This window comes from Cervus elaphus, chromosome 4 (genome assembly GCF_910594005.1).
Source record: "Cervus elaphus chromosome 4, mCerEla1.1, whole genome shotgun sequence".
NCBI lineage: Eukaryota > Metazoa > Chordata > Mammalia > Artiodactyla > Cervidae > Cervus > Cervus elaphus.
Genome location: NC_057818.1, coordinates 29,506,173 through 29,533,767, shown reverse-complemented (window position 1 = coordinate 29,533,767; position 27,595 = coordinate 29,506,173). Strand labels below are relative to the sequence as shown.

The 27,595-nt window shown below is 37.0% G+C and overlaps 1 pseudogene; it reads left to right on the top strand.

Annotated features, from left to right (window-relative positions):
- Positions 1-3,517: 3,517 nt before the first annotated feature.
- LOC122692729 overlaps positions 3,518-27,595 on the top strand; it is a 139,581-nt pseudogene continuing 115,503 nt past the window's right edge.

The following is a 27,595-nucleotide window of genomic DNA, read 5'->3' as shown; positions in this document are numbered from 1 at the left end:
GGTGGGAATGCAAACTAGTACAGCCACTATGGAAAACAGTGTGGAGATTCCTTAAAAAACTGGAAATAGAACTGCCATATGACCCAGCAATCCCACTTTTGGGCATACACACTGAGGAAACCAGATCTGAAAGAGACACGTGCACCCCAATGTTCATTGCAGCACTGTTTATAATAGCCAGGACATGGAAGCAACCTAGATGCCCATCAGCAGATGAATGGATAAGGAAGCTGTGGTACATATACACCATGGAATATTACTCAGCTGTCAAAAAGAATTCATTTGAATCAGTCCTAATGAGATGGATGAAACTGGAGCCCATTATACAGAGTGAAGTAAGCCAGAAAGATAAAGAACATTACAGCATACTAACACATATATATGGAATTTAGAAAGATGGTAATGATAACCCTATATGCAAAACAGAAAAAGAGACACAGAAATACAGAACAGACTTTTGAACTCTGTGGGAGAATGTGAGGGTGGGATGTTTCAAAAGAACAGCATGTATACTATCTATGGTGAAACAGATCACCAGCCCAGGTGGGATGCATGAGACAAGTGCTCGGGCCTGGTGCACTGGGAAGACCCAGAGGAGTCGGGTGAAGAGGGAGGTGGGAGGGGGGATCGGGATGGGGAATAAGTGTAAATCTATGGCTGATTCATATCAATGTATGACAAAACCCACTGAAATGTTGTGAAGTAATTAGCCTCCAACTAATAAAAAAATTTAAAAAAATAAAAAAAAAAAAAAATAAGGAAGAAATGTGCAGATAATGTAGACATTTTTCCCCCAAAGAAGACATACAGATGACATTGAAAAGATGCACAACATCATTATGCACTAGGGCTGATATATAAACCTAAGGAAATTGTATTCTTGTGATAGTACTATTTATGCATTAATGAATGAAGATAATAATGATTAAAACAAGAAAACAAATATAAGTGGCTTCAGTAATATTAAAGATTTGTTGAACAAGAATAACTTATACTCATTGATTTCTTTGGGTGACTGATGACGTTGGCAAGAGTTGTAAATGTTGAACAAGAAAAATAATGCAAGTATCTTCTGGATAAATGAGGATAGTAATCATTTCTATTTTTAGCAACCACTGTACACTACACATTCTGCATATACTATATCAATCAGTTCTCTGTATTTACAAATTCCCCACACCAAGGGATTCAATCAGCCTCAGACTCAACCTTCCTTGGCTTCCATCAACCATGGGTCAAAAATATTTGGGAAAAAAAACTTCCAGGAAGTTGAAAAGAGCCAAACTTGAATTTGTCTTGTGGTGACAATGATTTATGCAGCATTTACATTTTATTAAGAATTATAAGTAATATAGAAATGACTTAAAGTAAATGGGAGGATGTGTGGAAGTTATATGCAAATACTAAGCCATTTTATACAAGAGACTTAAGAATCTGTGAACTTTGTTAAAGCCTAGTAGGGTCTTGGAACAAATTCCCTTGGATACCAAGAGACAACTGTACTATACTTCAGCATACATTGGTTACAAGTGATTTTCTGATTTTCCAGATGAAGAAACTGAGGTACAAAGATGTGGAACAATTTGACTCTAACCACAGAGTTTGAGGGAGAAAGATTTCTAGTCAAGTTTTAATAAATTCCAAGGTCCTTGTACATTTCTTCTAAGATATATCTGATCCAAGGCACTAATGGTATATTACCTGAACAGAGGCAAACAAGCCAAGTGGAATCAGTTTGTCTATCTCCTTGTAAATGATCAAAGTACTCAGGAAGTGGACAAGACTTGAAATTCGAAGGTGACCACCACGTAATAACATGGCAATTCTATTCTTTGTGAGAAGATTGTATCAAAAAATAAGAATCGAATTCAAAGTTACTGAAAGCTCCCAAAGTGAAAGTGAAAGTTGCTCAGTCCTGTCCAACTCTTTGGGACCCCATGGGCTGTAGCCTGCCAGGCTCCTCTGTCCATGGAATTCTCCAGGTAAGAATACTGGAGTGGGTAGCCATTCCCTTCTCCAGGGGATCTTCCCAAACCAGGGATCAAACCCAGGTCTCCCACATTGCAGGCAGATTTGTTACTGTCTGAATTACCAAGGAAGTAAAAGCTCCCAAAGTTCAGTGCAAAAGTTCTGCGTTTGGCTTCACGGTGAGCAATTCACAGAGCAAGCATGGCTGCCTTTCACTACTTCTCTGCCTCACTCATTTTTTCTTGTAAAGAAGGAAACAAAGGGATCATCCAGGAAAGAGCTAAAATTTCTTTTTGTATTTGTTGAACTAAAGTCTCAATAATTCTCACTGGTGTTTAAACATTTTCACTTCTCAGATAAGGCATCTGGCAAAGTGTATTTTTTATTTTGCACTAAAACAAGGAATTAAAAAAATGAGTTGGTTTTGGTAAATAGCTGGAAAAAAAAACAAAACATTTCTCATTTCTGATCAAGCTTGAAAAGTGAATGTTAGGTTAAATGTGTACAATATTTTATTTAAGGCCCTTGTGTCTTTGTTGGATGCTAATTCCCTTCCTTTGATGGGTGGGCTGCCAGTATGGCATGGTGAGGATTGTCTTCACCGACTACAAGCTTGATCAAGGGGCATTTCTGTTCTAGTTAGAAAGGTCTTATCCTCATGGCCATTCCTCATCAATATCCATCACTATACAAGCCGACTTCCTGTTATTTTGTTCTATAACTCTCAAGCCACTAAAAACAAAGAATATATCAGAACTCTGTGTTAGATACTCATGAGAGGGATGAAAAATTAAGCCCTCAAAAAATGTTAGTCATTTAACGGTGGCAGAGTCAAACTTAAATATGACTAGTAGGTGGGGCACATCAGTTAGTAATAGACAGTACCCATAGTGGTAGTAGTAATAAAAGTAATAGAAGTATAGCAGCAATAGGAGTAATGATAAGTAATATTTGCTAAGGGCTTACACTGTGATTTTATGTGCATTCACTAATTTAATGCTCTGTCTGTGAAGGGAATAGTGCACTTACGGTGGTCAAGGTTAAGAAATTGCGTCTCAAAGACTTTCAACAGAAGGAAGCTCCAGCTGCTGCACTTTGAAATACATTGCCACCTTTGTGCTAGGGTTGCTCCCTGTCCGTGACCAAAATCTGTTTCCAGGAGACTCAGGACTCCTCTAACAGTCCACATTAGCTTGCTGTGGCTTTGCTGACCCTTCTTGGACTTAATGGCAATCTATAACACTCCCATCAAATCTCAATTCCCTCATTCTTTCATGTCTGCATCACTTCTTATGGTCTCCCGGCCTTTGCCTTCTCCTTCCCTATTCTTGCCTCACAGATGCATTTTCTGTGTTAAAAAATAAAATTAAAGTTTAAAAATAATCCTTACCCATTTTATCCACTCTTGGCTTACGCTTCTCAGAAGACCAGGACTAACACATAATAATAATAATATTATTATTATTATTTTATTAGAGAGAGAAAGAGACAGACAACACCATGGTTCAACAATGCTTATCCAAGGCCACATATCCTTTAAACTAGAAGAATGAGGTTTAATCAGAGGCTTCTGATTTCAGAACTTACTTTATTAACCACTGTGGGGATTCAGGAAAAAAACCCTCCACAAGGAGTGCCACTTCAGCATGTGGATTACTCTGAGCTAAAGGCAACTGAGACCCCACATGTTCAAGAGAAGGTATTGCCCCTCTCAACTATATAGAAGAAATCATATTGACAATTTTTTTTTCAAAAAAGAGTTATTACTAGAGATATATTTTAGCTAAGAGTCCCCACCTATACAAAGCAGAACAAATATCTAAATACCAAACATCTACTTTTCTTATCATGCTGTGAACGACCCTCCTCTTCTAGAAAGCCCCTTAGCAGTCCTTAGCTCAGGACAGCACATAGACCTCATTTTACCCTTTCTATCTCTGAATTCCTCATGTATGTGGATTTCTGTATGTACAGAACTAGATTTTATTTTCTCCTGTCAATCTATCTCATGTCAATTTAATCCTTAGACCAGTTAGGAAGGGCAAAGGATGACACCACTCCAAGACCTGGGAAAGTTATAGTAGGAAAGGAAGCAGACAGAAAATCTATGTCAGCTACTCAGAGCAACTAGGGAAAAGCTTCAGGCTACATAGGAGAAACAAAAGGTGGCATGGAGCTGTCATCCTACAGCGGCCCCCTTCCCAAACTGGCGATTACCGGTGACCCATATCTTTGCAGGTAGATAGATCTTCAAGCTTTATGTGTCTACTGATGCTGGGAAAGACTGAGGACAGGAGGAGAAGGGGATCAACAGAGGATGAGATGGTTGGATGGCATCATTGATTCAATGGACATGAGTCTGAGTAAACTCCAGGATATAGTGAAGGACAGGGAAGCCTGGCCTGCTGCAGTCCATGGGGTCACAAAGAGTCAGACACAACTGAGTGACTAAACAACAATTTCCAAGATGAGTTCTGTCTCTATTTACATTTTCCACCCTGTATATCCTTCCCTTGGGCTTCCCTGGTGGCTCAGTGATAAAGAATCTGCCTGCAATGCAGGAACCACAGGAGACACGGGTTTAATCCCTGGGTTGCGGAGATCTTCTGGAGGAGGGCATGGTAACCCAATCTAGTATTCTTGCTAGGAGAATCCCCATGGACAGGACAGCCTTGTGGGCTACAATTCATAGGGTTGCAAAGAGTTGGACACAACTGAAGAGACTAAGCACACATCCTTTCCGTGGGAACTATATCATGAAAATTACTGAAATAAAGTACACGCTTTGCATAACAATGGTTTAAAAGTTTATAACAAAGACTTAAAAGCTTACTATATACTAAACCACTGCATTCACGTTTTGTAAGTCTAGTAAACCTTCTTTGCCTCATGCCACCAAATGATTTATGCTTTCTTATAGCAGAACTAGTTGAGAGAGGTTATATATTTGCAACATCAGTGAAATATAGACTCATCTGAGTCAGCCACTTACAATGATACTATTTTTTATCTATTCCTCTATGTCCCTAAGTTTAACCTTAATGTCAGTCAGTTCAGTCGCTCAGTCGTGTCCAACTCTTTGCGACCCCATGAATTGCAGCACGTCTGGCCTCCCTGTCCATCACCAACTCCCGGAGTTTACTCAAACTCATGTCCATCGAGTCAGTGATGCCATCCAGCCATCTCATTCTCTGTCGTCCCCTTCTCCTCCTGCCCCCAATCCCTCCCAGCATCAGGGTCTTTTCAAATGAGTCAACTCTTCACATGAGGTAGCCAAATTATTGGAGTTTCAGCTTCAGCATCAGTCCTTCCAATGAATATTCAGGATTGATCTCCTTTAGGATGGACTGGTTGGATCTCCTTGCAGTCCAAGGGACTCTCAAGAGTCTTCTCCAACACCACAGTTCAAAAGCATCAATTCTTCAGCACTCAGCTTTCTTCACAGTCCAACTCTCACATCCATACATGACCACTGGAAAAACCATAGCCTTGACCAGACAGACCTTTGTTGGCAAAGTAATGTCTCTGCTTTATTAATGTGCTATCTAGGTTGGTCATGGCTTTCCTTCCAAGGAGTAAGCATCTTTTAATTTCATGGCTGAAATCACCAACTGCACTTTATGTAGATGGAGTCAAATGTGAAAGGGTCCATATTGTTTAATCTGTTTTCAGATAATGAATTTTCCACCATTTTTACTAGAAGAACTAACATCTTTCTTTCCTTTCTACCTTCCCTCCGTCTCCCATCCTTGTCTCTCATCCCTCCCTCATCTATAACAGGTGTGAATATTATAGTCTGATACATGGACTTGAGAGACACAGTAGCCAAAATACCTCAAAATAAGGTCATAGATAATTTAGTATTTTAACACACAATTAATTTTCCTAATAATTTTAGTCCAACAATTTTTGAAACTTTAAAATTGCCTATTTTATCTTATATCCCTTCATTTTTCCCCTTCCAATGAGGCAAAGAAAGAAGCTTGGATCCTTTGGTAAGATATTGAATTTATTATTTTTAAGTTATCTTCTAATTCTTTCTATGAATAACACTTCAAAATATATAGTTTGGCACAACGGTAGCATAGCTATGATAACACCACTCCTGTTTTAAAAGCTGTTCCAATCACAGAATGTTATTCACTACTCAGTGAGAACTATAACCTAAAGAGATTTTTTTTAATGTATTTAATTCTTCAAGGTCATGGTATATAAAATTTTCAAGCTTGGTCTTTCTTTTTAAAGGTTGAGAGGTTAGGTGATTTGGTCACAATTTATCTCACTAATTAAACCCAAATGCCCTAAACTTCCTAACAAACTGCCTTCCATTCTTCACCTCACTTTGGAGCTGAGCCTGTTATTTATCCAGATCTCTCTGTGAAATTCTCTTTAACTCGGCTCCATCAATTATGTTCAAATGACGCTTCATTCCACACCAAGCATACTGAGGTGAGTGCCATTCTGGAGCAAGCAAGACCTTTTGATCTATTTGGAGTCATTTGTGCATTTCACCTTTTAGGTGACCCTACTCACATCTCATGTGCACCTTCTCTTTTTTAGTTGACAAAATCTTTACTATCATTTATTTGGGAAGAATAAATATGTTCACTGACCTGTTTGAACTGTCAGATATTGCTTCTAACACTTGTAAAGATCCCTGTTAGTATATTGATGGGAGAAAAAAAGGATACTGTATGGTGGCTTGCTAGACACTTTCAAAGAAGATTAAAAGTTTCATAGAAAAAAAAAAAAATCAGCCTCACTCCCCTGCAGTTTTCTTCTTATACATCCTATAACCCTTAATGAAAAGAGAATTGCAATATTATTTGTCATTAATAATGCTTCACACAAAGAAATGCCCCAAATCTGAGTATTTGTCATATTATCATAACTACTTACATGACTACTTATTAAACTATTTACCAGATAAATATAGTATAATACAGGAGAGAATCTAGCTGGCCTTACTCAGAGAATCACTGTTCAATTTTTTTTTTAATTTTTATTTTATATTGGAGTAGTTGATTATCAATGTTGTATTAGTTTCAGGTATATAGCAAAGAGATTCACTTATACATATATACATATCAATTCTTTTTACAATTATTTTCCCATTTAGGTTATTGCTCAGAGTACTGAGAAGAGTTTCCTGTGCTATACACTAGGTCCTTCTTGGTTACATATTTTAAATATAGCAGTATGTACATGTCAATCCCAGCCTCCTAAGCTATCCCTTCCCCTCTGTATCCTTCCCTCCTGGTATAAGCATAAGTTTGTTCTGTAAGTCTGAGTCTGTTTCTGCTGTAAATAAGCTCATTTGTAGCACTTTTTAAAAGATTCCACATAAAAATGACATGATGTGATATTTGTCTTTCTCTGCCCTGCTTCACTTAGATGATAACCTCCAAGTCCATCTTCCTGCTGCTGGTGTTCAGTTGCTCAGTTGTGTCCAACACTTTGCGACTCCATGGACTGCAGCACGCCAGGCTTCCCTGTCCTTCACCATCTCCCAGAGCTAGCTCAAATTTGTGTCCATTGAGTCAGTGATGCCATTCAACCATCTCATCCTCTGCACTTCTCCTCCTGCCCTCAATCTTTCCCAGCATCAGGGTCTTTTCTAACGAGTCAGCTCTTTGCATCAAGTGGCCAAAGTATTAGAGCTTCAGCATCAGCCCTTTCAATAAATATTCAGGATTGATTTCCTTTAGGATTGCCTGGCTTGATCTCCTTGCAGTCCAAGGGACTCTCAAGAGTCTTCTCCAATACCACAGTTCAAAAACATCAATTCTTCAGCACTCAGCTTTCTTTATGGTTCAACTCTCATCCATACATGAATACTGGAAAGACCATAGCTTTGACTATATGAATCTTTATTGGCAAAGTAACATCTCTGCTTTTTAATATGCTGTCTAGGTTGACCATAGCTTTTCTTCCAAGGAGCAAGCACCTTTTAATTTCAAGGCTACAGTCACCATCTGCAGTGATTTTGGAGCCCAAGAAAATAACATCTGTCACTGTTTCCATTGTGTTTCCCCATCTATTTGCTATGAAGTGATGGGACCGGATGCCATGATCTTAGTTTTTTGAATGTTGAGTTTTAAGCCAGCTTTTTCACTCTACAATTTCACCTTCATCAAGAGGCTCTTTATGTTGTTGCAAATAGCATTATTTAATTCTTTTTAATGGCTGAGTAGTATTCCATTGGGGGATTCCCTGGTGGCTCAGATGGTAAAGAATCTGTGTGTAATGCAGGAGACCCAGGTTCGATCTCTGGGTCAGGAAGATCCCATGAAGAAGGGAGCATCAACCCACTCCAGTATACTTGCCTGGAGAATCCCATGGATAGAGGAGCCTAATGGTCTATAGTTCATGGGTTCGCAAAAAGTTGGACACAACTGAGTAACTAATGTACATATGTAACATGTCTTCTTTGTCCATTCATCTGTCAATAGACATTTAGGTTGCTTCCATGCCTTGGCTGTTGTAAACAGTGCTGCTGTGAACACTGGGCACATGTACACTTTCAAACCAAGCTTTTATCTGGATATATGCTCAGGAGTGGGGTCTTTGGATCATAGAGTAGTGCTATTTTTAGTTTCTAAAAACTTCCACACTTTTCTCCTTGGCGGCTGTACCAATTTACATTACCACCTACAGTGCAGGAGGGTTCTCTTTTCTCCACACCCTCTTTAGCATTTATTGTCTGTGGAATTCTTGATGATGGCCATTCTGACTGGTGTGAGGTGATACCTCATTGTAATTTTGATTTGTAATAACTAGCAATGCTGAACATCTTTTCATGTGCCTCTTGGCCATTTGTATGTCTTCTTTGGATAAATGTCTATTTAGGTGTTCTGCCCATTTTTTAACTGTTCAATTATTTGGATTATCCTTAAAGACAAAAACCAAAGAGTATGTTGTGAGTCAATTTAGCGGGAAACATAATAGACACACAGATTTTTTTTAACAATAATTTTTATTTGTATGAAAATGGTCTCTCCTATGAATTTTCACTGTACAATTTGCATTTTAAAGGTGTTATTTTAAGTGGGCATATTTTTAAGCATATACTAATTGGATCTGGCTTTAGTTTCTTGCAGCTGACGAGATGGGAGTAGTTATTGTCTTTCCCCAGACAAACACATTGAAGGGTGGTTAGAACTCTATAGAGAGTGGGGATAAGAACTAATTGCCCTAAAATCAGCCTGCTTAACTCAAATGTATCATGTGCTCTTTCTTCTATCATTAATGTTTGCCTCTTTTTCCAAGAGAAAAAGAAACAACTTTTCTTATTTCTTACTTTCCCTCGACTTCTCCAGTTTTCAGATAGTCCAACATGAATTCTGCTGCCAAAAGACACAGCAGAGATCCATTGCCCACTGTGAACTGGCTCTTGGTGTTAACCAGGCAACTGTATAAAGAAGAATGAAAATCATGTGATAAAATGCATTCACCTTCATCTGTTGCCTTTAACCTGGGCTATGATTCAGTAGAATTCTCACAGAAGAGAGATAAAGGGACCGCTGAGAAAAACCAATTTTCACATAAAAGTCATTGCACATAAAAACTTGTCAATTGTAATATCTTTCTTTATTTTTCACATCTTTTATTTAAAATAATATTACAAAATAGAACATTTCTTGCATAATCCTATACTTTTAGAAATAGAGCACTCACCTTATCTACTTTCAAACTTTTTGAAACCATCCCCTTTCCTTACACTTATTCCTCACTCTCAATTGGTGTTTTCCACAACTAGGCATCTTCCCCTTAAATAGTATAATAGAGAAGAAAATAATAAACTATCATATGACTGACAGCTATATGAGTTACTTAAGACAAATGGAGTCTGGATTTCACAGCTCAATAAAGTAGGACTTCTACTTTCGAAGTGATTAGCTGTTTCAAGCGATGTCTGTGTAGTTTAAAACTGAAATGTGTTTTAAAATATTTCATAAATTATAAACTTGTTTTGACTCAGTTGAGTTAATATTCCTAAAAGATAAAGAAAAAAAAATAATAACCAGTGATCTACTGGGAAAAGGTCCTTGACAGAATCACTGAAAGTGCCATTTAAATAATAACTTGACTCAGTAAGTCTCATTGAATTTCAGACCCAAGGAGTCAATATGGATCAAATATACCTATTCCTTGCATGCCAGTTGTCTCCAAAGTTTTAAAAAGAGGCCTAAAGGTCTCCGTATTGTCTTTTCGAAGCAAAATGTAAAGATTAATAGCCGGGAAATCAGTGGACAAACAAAAGCCAAAATGAAAGAGGTCTGAGGGAAGCTCGATCAGAATACAGAGAGGCAAAATTTTAATATTACCTGATACCTGTTAGAATCATGAAAAAGAACACAAATAACAAATGTTGGCAAGGCTGTGGAAGAAAAGGAACCCTTGTACAATGTTGGTGGGAATGTAAATTGGTGCAGCCACTGTGGAAAACAATATGGAGGTTTCTCACAAAACTAAAAACAGAACTACCCTATGACCCCACAATTCATTCCTGGGTATATATCTGCAAAAGCAAAAGAATACTAATTCAAAGATATACATGCAACCCAATGCTCATAGTAGCATTATTTACAATTGCCAAGATATACAAGCAACCTAAATGAATGGAGAGAGAAAATGCGATAATATTTACACACACACACACACGATGGGATATTACTCAGCCATAAAAATGAATAAAATTTTACCATTTGCAACAACATAGATGGACCTGGAGGATATTATGCTTAGTGAAATAGATCAGACAGAGAAAGACAAATACAGCATGATGTCACTTTTATGTGAAACCTAAAAAATTAAACTAACTAGTAAATATAACAAAAAGAAACAGACTTGGAGAACAAACCAGTGGTTACCAGTGGGAAGGGGCAATACAGGAATAGGAGATTAGGAGATACAAACTACTATGTATAAAATAAGCTAGAAGAATATATTGCACAACACAGGGAATACAGTCAGTACTTTATAATAACCAGAAATGGAGTATAACCTTTAAAAATTGTGAATCACTATATTAACACTGTAACATCTAATATTCTACATCAACTATATTTCAAAACACACAAAAAATTAAAAGCATGAGGTAGCTAGGGTATTATTTTGCTATTTATTAATACTCCTACATTATATAGTGTTAATCTCATTTAGTCTTCAAAATCCTCTAATGTAGAAATAATTATCCCTGTTTTAAAAATGAAGAAATGCCTAACAACAACAAAATGAACAAGCTGAGATTTAATCCAACACAGCTAATGATATAAATGAATTCAATCTCCCTAAAGTTGGATAATATGGTTAGATATTTGTGTTAATCTTATGTACAGCCCTTCAGTTAGTAGGTGCTCTAGAAGCAACTGCTAAGTCAGAGAGCTAATTTTAGTGTATGACAAAAGTTGTGGTATCAGTTTTATATGCATTATCTCATGTGGTCATTCACCCAGCTTTTATTAGCAGCCACTTTTTTGTAGAGGAGGAAGCCAAGTTTAGAAATGCTAAGTATCTTGTTCAAAGCCAGTTAACAAGTAGCAGAGATAGAATTTGAACTCAATCAGATGCCAAAACTGGTGTTATTAACCATTAGGCTTCATTGTGTCCTGAAAAGATTTCGAACTTGAAGTCAATGTTGTTCTGTTTTTTTCTTCTGCTACACTGTGATCTTTAAGCTGTACTATCCAAGAAATGCAATGTGAGCTACATATGCAATTTTATATTTTCTAGAGGTTCCTAGGGCAAATAGAGAAGACTAAAATCCATTTTAATAGTACATTTAACTTAAAATAATACCATTTCTATGTGTAATCAACATAAAATGCTAACGAGATTTTGTATATCCCTTCTCCTGGACTGTCTTTGAAATACAATTTGTATTTTACACATATATGCATCTCATCTCAACTGGGACTAGTCACGTTTGAAATGATCAATAGCTACCTGTGATTAGTGCCTATATTAGACCATATAGCTCTAAACCTTGTGTGTGTGTGTGTTTAGCAGTGAGTCAGTCCTTTCCTCATCTCAAGTATTAACTTTAAAATCCCAGGATTTGGTAAGTACTTATGTTTTTAAAAGCATGTATGGCAGCCAGAGTTGATAGGGCTTTTTTCTTCCTCCCTGACCATGAGTAGTTTTGTACGTACAAAACTTTGTAAATAGTCTTGTCTCAATAGTCTATTTTTGCGGTGTTTTAACACCAAACAGCCAGAAGTACTTAAAGGACTTCTTTGTCCCTGCTTCTAAAGTGATGGCTTTTCTCTGTGAACCCCACAGTTGATTAAATCTAGAATTTTGAGACCTGATGATAAACTTCAGAAAGAATTATTCTCCATGCAGCTCCCTATCAAGCCAATTACAAGTTTAGTGTTTTGAAATGACTGATTTTTAAGAGGGCATTTACTAAAATTTGTATAATTATGACATTAGGGGATACTGGACAAAGGTGACAGAGGAACATTGTCTTTGCAGAAAAGTAGACCTCATTTTTTTCACAGAGAATCTATGACTACTTCAGAATGATAAAAGCTATGGTTGTTATGACACCTGTGGAAAATGAGCTAAGCTGGCAAATAAATGAAAGCTGGGAAAATTATTAAAATTATTCATAAAATCTGACTTTCAAAATTTGAATTAAATACCAATCTCAAATCTTTCTTAAATTACTAAGTAATGAATATTTTTCACTACTAATATATTTAAATAATTTTCTTACATTAAGCATGCTTATAGGGGTAGAGTTTCTCTAGGTGGAACTGAAAGCTAGAAACATAGAAGTTTTTAAACCACACTGAGGTTTTTTTGTACATCTCATATGCACCCACCCAAGTAGCTATGAGATGTTTGTCTGTTTCTTTTCCCTTTCTTCATTAATGCTTGGTCCTAAGTTATTTGTATTATAAACTACATGCCATGTGGGGAAATGGTTTGCAATGCTCAGGGTAGAAAAACAGACTTTATTCTTATGGAATTAGATAGAAAACAAACACTTCAAAATTATTACACAAAATACTTCAAATGATTACACAAATAATGACAAAGTGTCTAGAAGGGAAAACAAATGCACTTTGAAAAGAGCTTATAACAATGATATTCAACCAAGAATAAAAACTCAAGATCATCTATATTATTTTTTATTTATGACTGAGTAACATTCTATTGTATATAATATACCACATCTTCTTTATACATTCCTCTGTTGATGAACATTCAAGTTGCTTCCATGTCCTGGCTATTTCAAACAGTGCTGCTATGAACACTGTGGTGCATGTATCTTTTTGAATTACAGTTTTCTCTGGGTAAATGCCCAATGGTGATCTGAATGCATATACTGATAAGGGTTCATTTACTTATTCATCAATTTATCTGAAGCCGCAAATACTAGAATGCAAGACATGATGCTGAGGACTGGGAAGGCAAGCTTGAGGAAGACAAACTGACCTGTAAAAGGGGGCTCTCTGCTCCCTTTGAATGCTGTGTGATTCAGAAAGCAATGCAGATCATGTTACCATAATAAAAAGTTACCAAGTAATAAACAGCTCATTTGCTATTTCCTCCAAAATGAAGACAAAAATGATGCACAGAAGGTAGATTTTACCTTTGAGTTTTCCCTATTTTAAAAATTGTTTTTAAAGAACATGTATGTGTCCCTATATGTGCCTTTATTAAGTGCCAGGTGCTGCTATACCACTTTATATACATGGTTTAACGTAAGCCAATTAGTACAGAGCACTGGCCATTACATAAAGCAAAGTTGTAATATTTTCAAATATAGGACTCAATGATACCAACGGCACTAGTTCCATCTCATAATTTTTTGAAACAAATCTTCCTACAGTCTGAAGTCACAGAAAGTTTTTGTATCAAGATTTAAACATTGCTGAAATAGTTTGTTGTTTTTGGTGTTGTCACCTACTTAGGCTAAACCACAAATTGCAAGTTGAGGACAGTGAAAGTGGGAGCATGATATGTTTTAAACTCGAAAGTACACCTGTCAGATATTAACTGTAACTTCCTTAGTGAAGTTTGGAAATTTTTAAATTCTATTCACTCAGACAATGGGCATCCATTTTGTCACAAAACCCACTGAGGAAATCAAACCCAAACAGGATAGTTTTCTGTTTTCCGGGGAAAGTATGATAATGAAGAATATTTTCATGAATCAGTTAAGGGAAATGTCAGAGAAGTGGAACATTTCAGCAAATTCTTAAAGGATGAGGATGAATCTGCAATGAGTTCAGAAAGTGAGAATGGTGAAACAAAAGTGTGTAGGCCTCAGCAAACAGAAGGGAAGAAGCGAGTGTGTGACAGGGCAAGGACGGTTCTTGATGTAAATAGGAGAGTCACGTGGGCTATCCCTCAATCAAATACATGTTTATTTTTTCAGAAGCATTTTTCCTATGGGAAGTGTAAATCTACAGTGTGCTTTGAGAAATTTTGGAGAACTAAAATCAATGTGAATGGTTCTAAATGGAGAATTTTCTACTCAAGCCAAGGAAACATGTTTTAGTAGAGCTGTCCAGCAAAGACAAAGCAGCTTTTAGAGATTTCAGATGCTGAATATATTCGAGAAAACGTGGGTCAAACACCTATGAAAAAACATCCATGCCTACTAAGGATTAGGTAACCTAAGACTCCACCCCAACCTGAAAAGTTGTTATGTATTTTAATTTTTAAAGGCAGCTTTTTTAGAGAGAGAGATTCTTAAAATATTGTGATGATTTTAAATATAAATGTTTTTTCCATTGCTTAAATTTTTAATAATCTCCACCATCCAAAGTGTGTGGGAAGACAGCTGAAGTAGAGAAGTTCTAGAAATAGACATCTGATATTGCAACCCACTGTGAAAAACTTTGAAAATGGTGCACTTAGAGTTCCAGAAGCAAGCTGCCCTATTCCATCACTAAAAGAACAGCACAGACCTGGTGAAATAAATTGTTTTTTGGAGGCTAGTAATGCACAAAGGATTTAATTTATTTTAGTTCAAATGGCTCAAAAATATAGTGGCAACAATGATGAATGATATTTTCCATAAGATTTAGTCATTTTAAATAACAAAATATATAACTTTAGATACTATAAGTGACAATTTATTTGGAATTATATGCAAGATGTTGAAACATTATGCATTATCCAGTTAAATTTAATCTCATAGTGCTAACACTTGAATAGGGAAACGACATTTTTCAGAAACTTGTCCTTTCTTTAAAATGAACTTTAAAGTAAACAAATTATGAGTTACACATTGGAGGAGAAAGCCTATTCTATAATTTATTTCACGTAAATATTATTGGTTAAACTGAAGACCAGAGAGGGAATGTGACTTTTCTAATGTCAAACAAGGATCTCACAAAGTAAATAGCATGATGGGAACATAAAAATTTGCAGCCCATATTTTTATCTCAGCCTTACAAATGAACACTGTATGTAGAGCCCAAAAGACCACACACAATCCACGGGAATGGTGCTACCTTGCATTGGTTGTATTTGATTTATGAAATACAGACTAAATGCTATGCAGTAACAAGAATATACCATAAAATCCCATTAATTAAAATACCTGGAGGAATTATTCAACAACTATGTATCAAGAATAAGTATGTATAAAACAATTTGCAAGATATCTTGAAAGATAAAATTATGATTAATAACATGTTTCTATGTCTTTAAACGGGCTTCCCTGGTGGCTCAGTGGTAAAGAATCTACTTGCCAATGTAGGAGACACGGATTCGATCCCTGAGTCAGGAAGATTTCCCTGGAGAAGGAAATGGCAACCCACTCTAGTATTCTTGCCTGGGAAATCCTATGGACAGAGGAGCCTGGAGGGCTACAGTCCTTCATGTCACAAAGAGTTGGACACAACTTAGTGAGTGTGTACGCACATTACTCTATAAAGACCTACATGGAAAAGAATCTAAAAAGGGTGGCTGTATGTATATGTATGACTGATTCACTTTACTGTATAGCGTAAACTAACACAACATTGTAAATCAGCTACACTCTAACAAAAAACAATTTTTTAAAAATCCCAATTTTAAAAATGATTTGGAAATAATCATTGTTCCTTAAAATGGTAGTGTTTATGGGTCCGATATTGTGCTAGCAATTCTCTCTGTAGGAACTAAATGTTTTTGGTAACACAAGGAGATCAATATATGTTTCAGAAGGAAAACTGAATTTGTATCTCAATTTCCAATCATCATGTTCTATGGTCTCCAAGAGACTTTATTTTCTTACCTGAGAGGTTATAATTGGGCTTAAGTAAACAAACTAGCCATACTGATCACAATCAGAATTACTTTATAAGTTATTTTATGAGATAATACAGTATATTGAAGTGCAGTAAGTATCTATTTACATGTTTTTGTTTACTCACTAAGTCATGTTTGACTCTTTTGCAAACTAATGGACTGTAGCCCACCAGGCTCCTCAGTCCAAGGGATTTCCCAGGCAAGTATATTGGGGTGTGGTGGGTTGCTATTTCCTTCTCCAGGAGATCTTCCCGACCCAGGGATCAAATCTGTATCTTATGTATGGCATGCAGATTCTTTACCCCTGAGTTACTGAGGTTTCCCAAGTATTTACATAAAGCAGGCCAAATTGTGAGGGGCCTCTATGCAAGGATGATGAATTTGGCCTTACACAATTTCCACACCATGTTGTTCTACTGAATATTTATACTTTAGCTTAAGGGTTCCCAATCTTTTTGGCACCAGGGACTAGCCTCATGGAAGACAATTTTTCAACAGACTCAGGCAGATTGGCGGGGGGATGGTTTGGGGATGATTCAAGCACATTACGTTTATTGTGTGCTTTATTTCTGTCATTATTACATAAGCTCCACCTCAGACCATCAGGCATTAGATCCCAGAGGCTGGAGACCCCTGCTTTAGAATACATTATTAGGTGTTAACTTGTCTTACAGGAAGAAATGTGCTTCATATTCAAAAATATTTTTAAAATCACTGGGCATGGAGTGGAGAAAATAGCTCCTAAAATAGACTTCTTCACTGCAAGACATTCAAGTCATTAGACAGGTAATATGTATCATAAGTCAACAAAGGAGAGTCAGAAGGATTAGACAGCATTTCTCAAAACTATTTGAGCCCACAACACCTTTTTATTTTAATATTAATATTGTTTGTTATTTTGTAGAACAACTATGAACTTATTTAATGGCAATCCACTCCAGTATTCTTGCCTGGAGAAGCCCATGGCTAGTGGAGCCTGGTGGGCTGCAGTCCATAGAGTTGCACAGAGTCGAATACAACTGAAGTGACAGCCTACACACACGCACATTTTCATAACACAATTTGGGAAATCTTTGAGAAATTGATACACCAAAATAACACTGACCCAAACTTGTATATTATGCAGCTTACAAATGGTTTCTAGTGATAGATGTTCACTAGATCCAGTTAGATGCATTTAGGGGCTTTCCTGGTGGCTCAGACGGTAAAGAATCTGCCAGCAATGCAGGAGACTTGGGTTCAATCCGTGGGTTGAAATATCCCCTGGAGAAGGGAATGGCAAACCACTCCAGTATTCTTGCAGGGAAAATTCCATGGACACAGAAGCCTGGTACAGTGGGATACAGTACAGTCCATGGGGTTGCAAAGAGTTGGGTATGACTGAGCGGCTAACACTTTCACTTTCAGATGCAGTAAGAAACATCATGATTCTAAAACTCCACATATGCCATGATTTTCTGTGTTGTATCTTCTCATTTCTCCATGAGTTTCTTTGTCACAATCAGTTCCCAAATTTAATCACAAAATGAAGTTGAATGCTTAATTGTTATAATTATAGAAACAGTCATTTCTTAAAAGAATGGATTCGATAGATTTGGTGGCTGGCCTTTTTATAAGTCAACTCTGTCTGTTTTTCCCTGCAGATCCCAAGAAAACTATACATAAATTAGGCGGCCTAAAGCAATCCAGGTAAATTCTTTAACAAAGTGTATTTCTATTTCTTCAGCTTTCAATATGATACAGTTGCATATATCTTTAAGGTTTGAAAAAAAATGGCTTGAAATAAGGTATAAGAAAGAAATACCTATGATAGTTCCTAGCCCACAGTAGGCATTCAGAATTGGTAGCTTTGATAATAGTCTACAGACCATTAAAACAACTAGTTGAAAAAGCCTTCTTACTCCTTATTTTTAATGGAGCAAATATTAATGCATGATTTGGGGAAGGGATGTTATGTCAAAAATACTTTCAGTTTAAGTTTGGGAAAGTGTTAGAAATAGCAATGAACTTATGCATGGCTGATGGGTAAAATTAGTTATGTATGTGTAATTAGGTTGTGAAAGCTGGTGTCTATCAAAATATTTCCTCCCATCTCAGCTGAGCACACTGCTCTTTTTTTGCAAACATACACAGTATATCTGCCATGGAAATTAGCATATTTTCCATATCTAAAAGAAATAAAGACAGAATGTTAAAAAGGTAAATCACACATCAGCCTTATAAAACAATTTTCAAAATGTGTGCTCTCTTTATTTTTGCTTGGCTTTCATCACAATTGGAATGTGTGACTTAGATAAGTGAAGTGATTATAGGTATACATTTGTGCATGAGTAGAAAGAACTCAGGTTTTAGAAAAATTAGCAAGAATGGATAAATGTTAGGAAGAAAGTAAAAGAGAAGAGGACGACAGAGGATGAGATGGTTGTTTGGCATCACCGACTCAATGGACATGAGTTTGAGTAATCTCCGGGAGTTGGTGATGGACAGGGAGGGCTGGCATGCTGCAGTCCATGGAGTTGCAGAGAGTCAGACACAACTGAGCGACTGAAATGAAGTAAAACTAAGAAAAAAATATGAGAGAAGAAGAGAAATAGAATCATCTGCCAGTCTAGAGGACAGAGGTTAAAATGAGTCATGACATGAGGTGAACATTGGAGGTAATCTGAGACACATGCTGATTTTCTAGGTGAAAAACTGACAACCAGGAAAAGATGTGACTGCTCCAAGCTTGTACAAAAATTTCTGAGATCTGAAATTTGATGGCCAAAATACAAAATGCATGTTCAGTGCTCTGAGTACCAGGTAATGTGTGGATCTTTTCATTGCCACCCATTCTTCATGTTTTTAGTCATGTATTTTCTTTTTTGATGTGGACCACTTTTAAAGTTTTTATTGAATTTGTTGTAATAGTGCTTCTTTTTATGTTCTGACTTTTTGGCCATGAGCCATGTGGGATCTTAGCTTCCTGACCAGGGATCGAACCTGCACCCCTAGTACTGGAAGGTGAAGACATCAACACTGGACCATCAGGCAAGCTCCATGTATTTTCTTCTTAATGTGACCATGGTGGTTTCTATTCTCCATCCCTCTTTTAGATTTCTCCTTAATTCTTATGACCATATGACAGAATTTTTTTTCTTATTCTAATTGCTTACCTTCCATAACCAGAATATAAACTCCATTAAAATGTGTTTTTGCCTTTTTTACCATTGATATATTCTCATAACCTAGAACAACGTATGGCTCATCTTAAGAACCTAATAAATACTTGACAAATAAATACTAAATAATGAATTAAAGCCAAAGATTGAGGGGGAAAAAGGATCTGGGTAGTATAAATACTAATGTCTTTGACTAGTTGCATAGTATTGAGTGAACTACTAACTTCCAGCATCTCAGTTGCCTTTCCAATAAAATTTATTTGATGCTATATGCAACAAAGATTGTTATAAAGAAGAAAGGGAGCCCCATCTACCAGCCAGCTTGGTAAATGAAGAAGAAAATGAAGGTACAACACAGCAAGTCCACCATGCTAACCAACAATTTCACTGTTATGAAAATTATTAACATATAATGGAACAAATGTCTGTATCAGAACAGAATAGATACTAAACTAATATTAGAGGAAAAAGGAGGTTGATTTTACCCCTAACCATTTCCTTTAAAGGTAAAATACTGGAGATATGTAAATATCCCTGATAATATTTCTCTACCTACTACAAGGTCTAAATAATAAAGTAGTAAATATACACAGTAAATATAAATGAATGTGAAAATAGAAGACCTGAAGGTAACAGGTTTTAATAGTTCAGGGATTTTCCCAGATCAATCAGTTTGGAGAATAAGTCTTTGTGAAATGCTTATACCAAAAAACACTGCCCTTCTTGACATCATTCTCATTTGTGGACAAAATATGGCTACTTTGTATGTATGGAAAAATAGAAAGAAATCCCAATTAACTAAGAAGGCAAAACCATGATGAAGTCTCTCTCTGTGTGTATATATATGCAAACATGCGAATCTATCATTATTTAAAACATAAAATAATTCTCCTCTGGTTGGAAATTTACTTTCTCTGCACATTATATCTGCCCTTTATATGCTATCTGACTCCACAAACAATTTTAGACATAGAAACATGAAGTAAAAGTTCCATAAGGGCGGCAATAATATTTGTCTTCTTACTTATCATCTTAGTACTGGAAACAAGATAAGCCCTTAATAAAACTGATTGAATGTATAAATGCAACTAAAAGTCTAGGTCCTAGAAAGGAAAAGGAAGCATGAACATTAAGATCTATAGACAAATATTTACTGTGACTAACTTTAGCTTTTAAAGTCATTGTGTCCAGACAAGAAATGGAAAATAATGGATTATATAATTATATTTTTCCAAGAAAAGAAAACGTATGTTTTAAATTAGCCTTCAATAGTCATGCCTCACATACTTAACATGCACAGTAACTATTCCATGAATGTCACAAAAATTCTACACATTGTTTGCAGATCAACTTTGTAGCTCATATAGCCAATTGGATGGTACAGAGCTCTTAGTATGTTATTCAAATATACAACCAAGTTCCAAAGAGGTGAATATATAGTTCCATTAGAGCACCAAATATCACTTTTTCTTACTGTTCTTCCAGCTAACTCTTAGTTACAATAAGACTCCTCAGTCATATGTCTAAATTTAACATAAAAGTTAGATCTGCTATAGTGCACAAAGTGTTCTGCAATAATTGGTTCAATAGAGCTGGAATTATAAAACAGGTAACTCCCTCTCCTCTCTCTCTCTCTCTCTCGAGTGCAAAGAGACACAACAGTTTCATTGCAAGCAAACAAAATAATCTCAGAATACTTCTTGCTAAGCTCTTTAAACTTCTTTCATTCAATACAAATGAAAGCTTCTAAAAACATAAGAGGTATGCATTGCACCATCTGTCAGTTGAAAAGATGGGGGAGGAGCAGAAAAATTAAAACTTACCCTCAATCAATAAGAATAAAAGATCTGGAGTAAAGTTTTGACTTCATGCCCTACCTAAGAGCTCATGTTTCGTAACTATTCAGCCGTATTAGGAACACTTTCTTGTTAACTAAAACCAATAGTAAAAGTGAACACAAAGTGGCAGGATGATCTTGGCAGGCAAATGATCATTATGAGTCTGATGAGGCTCCTTGCTGTACTCCTGGACCACACATAACATGATGTGACAGGAAGCCTCAACATATGCTGATGTTTCTGAACTGTTTTCGTGTGTGTGTGTGTGTGTGTGTGTGTGTGTGTGTGTGTGTGTGTGTGTGTGTGTGTGTTAGTCGCTCAGTCGTGTCTGACTCTTTGTGACCCTGTGGACTGTAGATCACCAAGCTGCTCTGTCCATGGAATTTCCCAGGCAAGAATATTGGAGTGGGTTGCCATTCCCTTCTCTAGGGGATCTTCCTAACCCAGGGATCAAACCCAGATTTTCTGCATTGAAGGCAAAATCTTTACCATCTGAGTCACTAGAGAAATGTGCTTTTCTGTACTGACCTTCAAGCTTTAATCCTATTTTGGTTTCTGGTCCATTCTTTTCCTAATTATTCCCGCATCTTGCTTTTTTCAATCCTTATTTAATTGCCAGTCTTCATTCTCATATTGAAAAAACTTAGCACTCATGAATAACATCTTAATTAGATCAGTTCTGCACCCAGTCCCCTAGGGTGCTGTCAGTTCAGTTCAGCCGCTCAGTCACGTCCTGCTGTTTGTGACCCCACAGACTGTAGCACACCAGGCTTCCCTGTCCATCACCAACTCCCGGAGCTTAATCAAACTCATATGCATCAAGTCGGTGATGCCATCCAACCATCTCATCCTCTGTTGTCACCTTCTCCTGCCTTCAACCTTTCCCAGCATCAGGGTCTTTTCAAATGAGTCAGCCCTTCACATCTGGTGGCCAAAGCACTGGTGTTTCAGCTTCAACATCAGTCCTTCCAATGAATATTCAGAATTGATTTCCTTTAGGATGGACTAGTTGGATCTCCTTGCTGTCCACGGGACTCTCAAGAGTCTTCTCCAACACCACAGTTCAAAACCATCAATTCTTTGGCACTCAGCTTTCTTTCCGGTCCAACTCTCACATCCATACATGACCACTGGAAAAACCATAGCTTTGACTAGATGGACCTTTGTTGGCAAAGTAATGTCTCTGCTTTTCATATGCTATCTAGGTTGGTCATAACGTTTCTTCCAAGGAGCAAGCATCTTTGAATTTCACGGCTACAGTCACCATCTGCAGTGATTATAAAGCCCAAGAAAATAAAGTCTCTCACTATTTCCATTGTTTCCCCATCTATATGCCATGAAGTGATGGGACCAGATCCCATGACCTTAATTTTTTGAATGTTGAGTTTTAAGTCAGTTTTTTCCACTCATATGTATAGCATGTATGCTTAAAGGTGAGGTGGGGGAAGACGTTTTGCTCATGAGTGCTATCATAAACTAAAAGTATTAGGAAGATAATTATAGACCTATTAGGAAGTTATTACAGTGATATTAGGAAGATAGAAGTTATCAGAAAGATACGTCTTTGGGATAATAGAAGGTCAGATATTTCTGGTACCTTGATATATGCAGGAAAATCAGCAGCAATATGCAACTGCAACAGACAGTATACAGAGACACATTTTTTTCAGAATGTATTATTAACAGAGTTGAATCAGACATTTGTTAGTTTGTTACTATGTCCTGGCCATTGAGTATATAGAGAATTATAAGATCTTGTCCTAAGTATCAAGTCTGGGCAGACAAATAAGTATTTCATGATTTTTTAAAAATAATATACAGAAACATAACTTGCTAATGTAAATGGTAGGTACTTTGCTTGTGTTTCACACCCCACTCCATCCCCACCCATAGCTCTCCTTTCTTCAAGTACAGATACAGCCACAGAATCCTTCTTATCATGGTGTCCCAGGAAAAAGCTACTAATCAGATGTGTCACAGAATATAAAACCTACGTAGATGTAGAGCTGTAAGAATATAGTTAATGAAGACTAATTTAAATGACTGAACTTTAATTGAAGAAATACTGTAACTTTTCTTTAATGACAAAAAAAAAAACCTTCTATAAAGAAGCAACAGGTTTAAGAACACAGAAGTATTCAATGGAAATACATATTAATGATACTATTGAGCTAGGATAAAGGTTTAAAAAAGGAAAGACTCATACCAGAACTGAAAAATACCATCCATGTTTAACTATCCAAGGTTTTATAGACATTCTTGTTGACCTAACTGTATATACATGGAACTTTACCACTAAAATTTCCTCTAGTTACTTCTAATTGTCAATACCTCTCTCTTTGCTGGATGATTGTCCAAATTATGGCAGCAGAAGTGACAATGTGCTGCTAAATTAATAATCCTTAGCAGTGGACAACAACAGAAATGACTATCAGTACAAATATTTAACAGTTAAGATTGTTGTTCAATTGCTAAGTCGTGTCCAACTCTGCAAGCCCATGAACTGCAGCACACCAGGCTTCCCTGTCCATCACCATCTCTCAAAGTTTGCTCAAACTCATGCCCATTGAGTTAGTGATGCCATCCAACCACCTCATCCTCTGTCACCCCCTTCTCCTCCTGCCCTCAATCTTTCCCAGCACCAGAGTCTTTTCCAGTGAGTCAACTTTTCGTATCTGGTGGCCAAAGTATAATCACTAGACTACCAGGGAAGTTCCAAACCTCAGAATTAACTCACTTCAGATCCCCTACCATGTCTCTTATCTCTCATAGATTAACTTCAATAAAACAGTTTATGAGGTTACATATCTGTGTAGAACTTTTAACCCTCTGCTGCCTATAAAGTGAATTCTACTTATGCCTGGCATAAAACATTCATCATTTATAATCTGGCTCTAAAGTAGGACTTCCAGATTCACCCTCCATGAATACTGCTTCTGTCTCATGGACAGATTAACAGTGCCTTGTCCATGCCAGGAATTTTCAAGATTTACTGCCATAACTTTTTTACACAGAGAATTCAATCCCCTCTCTTTGCCTTTCCTGGAAACTTCAAGGATTTCTTCAAAACTTGTCTCTAACTTCCTCACATCAGTGTAGCTAGGTACTTAGCCTCCCATGTTCCCACCCACAGCTTTCTGTTCACATCCTTATAGTTGTATTTCCTGCATTGTAAGGCCATTTACAACCTTTTGACCTTATCTGGTTCACTTGATTGTTATCTCTTATGGGCAGTGACCATTTTCTATTGATTCTGAATCCACTGTATTAGTACCATCTCATCACAGAGGCATTATCAAAGAATGCAAAAAATACAACATGGATTTTGCTTCCCTAACAGTTTTACATCCAAACATTTCTAAATAAAGTATTCTTATGTGCATTATATATACATATATGTGTGTGTGTGTGTGTGTATGAAAGGTCCTCTGGAGGAGGGCATGGCAACCCACTCCAGTATTATTCTCTGGAGAACCCTATGGACAGAGAAGCCTGGCGGGCTACAGTCCATTGGGTCACAAAGAGTTGGACAAGACTGAATCAACTTAGTGCAGCATATATATGCTGTAAACCATAGGACGCACCGGACATTGGTGGCCATTTCCCTTATATTTCCCCTAGAGAGTAAAGAGCCTTCTCTTTATAAAAATTATCTCCAGCTTGAAAGATCCAAACTCCTACATAGACCCTCAGAGAAAGCTGAATACAGCTAAAAGCAGCTTAACCTACTTCACAATTTTGCCTCCGGCTAGCCCTGACTGGAAGTACTATCAAATGGGAAAGAACTTGACTTAAATCAATATGAAATCAGGATGTAAATCTGTAGTCTCTGTGTTTAACTAAATGTTCATTGGTTAACATGTTAGCAACCAGTTTTGAGCTGTAAAAAGCTGATTTTGGGGGACAATTAAGAGCTTTAGTATAGAGAAGTGTGAATATCAGATGCTATAGGATCACAGAACCTACTGACACCAAAATAACCAACTAGATGAAAGTAGATTTGTCAGAAAGGCTGATGGTTATCTCGTTACAAACTTGCAAAGCTTATTAAGGTATTTGTACATGTGATGTCAGTGCAAAATGCCATTCGAAGTTCAAAAACAATGTAAAGTCTTTGTCTTATCCATTTTCTAAGACTGAAATTGGAATTATGGCCCAAAAAAAGCCCTTCAGAAAGTTTCAATTCATTCCAAGTCAAACCTGGTCAAATTGTTGAAATTTCAAAGCTTAGAGACAAACCTAAAGTCATGACTTTAATTAATACTGTGGACCTCTCTGGAGTGGAGATACTGCCACCTAATTAAAATGAGTCTGTCTTCATTTCTTTCCTAGACAGCTGAGATTTCGATTTTAGAAACTGAATCTGAAGACTCTCTGACCTTTGGCAAAACATTCATTCAGTTCTGAACTCTGAGCTTCCAGGGAAGCTACAATGATTATAGGACTGTGAGGTCATCTACAAAGCAGGCAGATTGCCCAGTACAGTCTGCTTCACAGAGTTCATTTTTTAAGGAGTTTCTCCCTGAGTGGCAATATCACTGCATTCCAAACATACAAGGCTAGGAAAACTTTGAAATCATTACCCTCAACAGTCTTTTGGAAAGTAAATATTAAGAGTGGAACCAATTGCCTACATTCTTACTCTGTTTACAGACAACATTATAAATACATACATTCCTTAAATCAGCAATACCATAGTGAAGTGAATGTACATATTCTGTCCTAGATGGCTTTGAGTAAATTCTTTGCACAGCAGACATTTAATGACTGTGAACTATATCCTGGCTTGGAAACATGGATAATACTTCCTGATACCAAGGGGTTTCATTACAATAGAGGAAAGGACTATGCATGTGCTAATGACTGTAAGAAAGTATATATGTAGGCTGTATGAGTAAGTTAGGCATCCTGACTTAGGCATGAGTATGAATTGCAAAACTTCCCTGGTGGCTCAAGTGGTAAAGATTCCACTTGCAATGCAGAGACCTGAATCTGATCCCTGCATTGGGAAGATCCCCTGAAGGAGGGCAGGGCAACCCATTCCAGTATTCTTGCCTGGAGAATCCCCATGGACAGAGGAGCCTGACAGGCTACAGTCCATGGGGTCACAAAGAGTCGGACACAACTGAGTGATGAAGCACACACACATGAATTCCTGAGGCTGACTCAAGGGGAATGTTACAATTAAACCTGGCTTTAGATCATGGGTTTACAGTTGGAGAAAGACAGTGAGGCAGACACATACAAGGATGCTAATTATAAAAGAAATCAAGACATTTTTTAAAACAGTGATTTTATTGTGGGCTTCCCTGGAGCCTCAGTGGTAAAGAACTAGCCTGCCAATGCAGGAGATGCAGGTTCCATCCCTGGGCTGGGAAGATCCCCTGGAGAAGGAAATGGCAACCCACTCCAGTATTCTTGCCTGGGAAATCCTGTGGACAGAGGAGCCTGGCAGACTATGGTACACAGGGTCACAAAATCAACTTAGCGACTAAACAACAACAGTGATTTTACTAAACCTCCTTTTACTAAAGGAAAGTGTTAAAAGCAAGAATCAGGACAACCTGCCACAATAAGGCAAATAGTAAAAATTAGGCAACAGTGAAATGTTATAACAATGAGGAACACTTGATTATATCAGTGTAAATTTAGAAAGAGTAATTCATTACTGGAACAGGGAAATGGGGAGAATGGAAAGGAATCCAGAATAAGACTAGTAATTTAGGAGGACACTAAAATACTCCAAGAGAGAAAGGGAAGCTTAAAAAATTATAGAAACCTAAGGGAGGAAAGGAAGAGGAATATGTGAGATAATTTACAAATTAGAATGTGTCTGAAGATATTCATTTTAGGTAGATAGGATATAAATAATACTTAAATCAGTTTATTTACAATGTACTAGATAAGGCCCCACAAAAAGTGAGAGGCCCTTTATTTATTTCACTTAACTCTAGTTACAGGCCATGATAAATATTTTATCTTTATTTACTGATAAAATAAATTGATCATATTGGCCAGTGGAGCCACAATTAAAATTGAAGATTTTCTTACCTCGAATCTCACTCACAAGCTACCACGCTGCCTTCTGGTTTTAAAATAGGTTAATTTTAAAGTCAACAAGTAATAGTTTTGCCACTGGGTATTTAGTACTCAAGATAATTAAATTAGCATACCCTTTCTCTCTACATCCAACAACACTTCATTTGTCAGGCAGAAAATGTAGATTTTTTAATAGAGCACTGCAGTTCACTTAGGAAAGTTTGCTTCTTGACTCAGGCGACCTAGTAATTATCTCCAAATGTCTCCCAAATCCCTGAGCCTAGATAGTTCTTTCATGTAATAAGAAAATAACCTGGATCTCTTCTTACT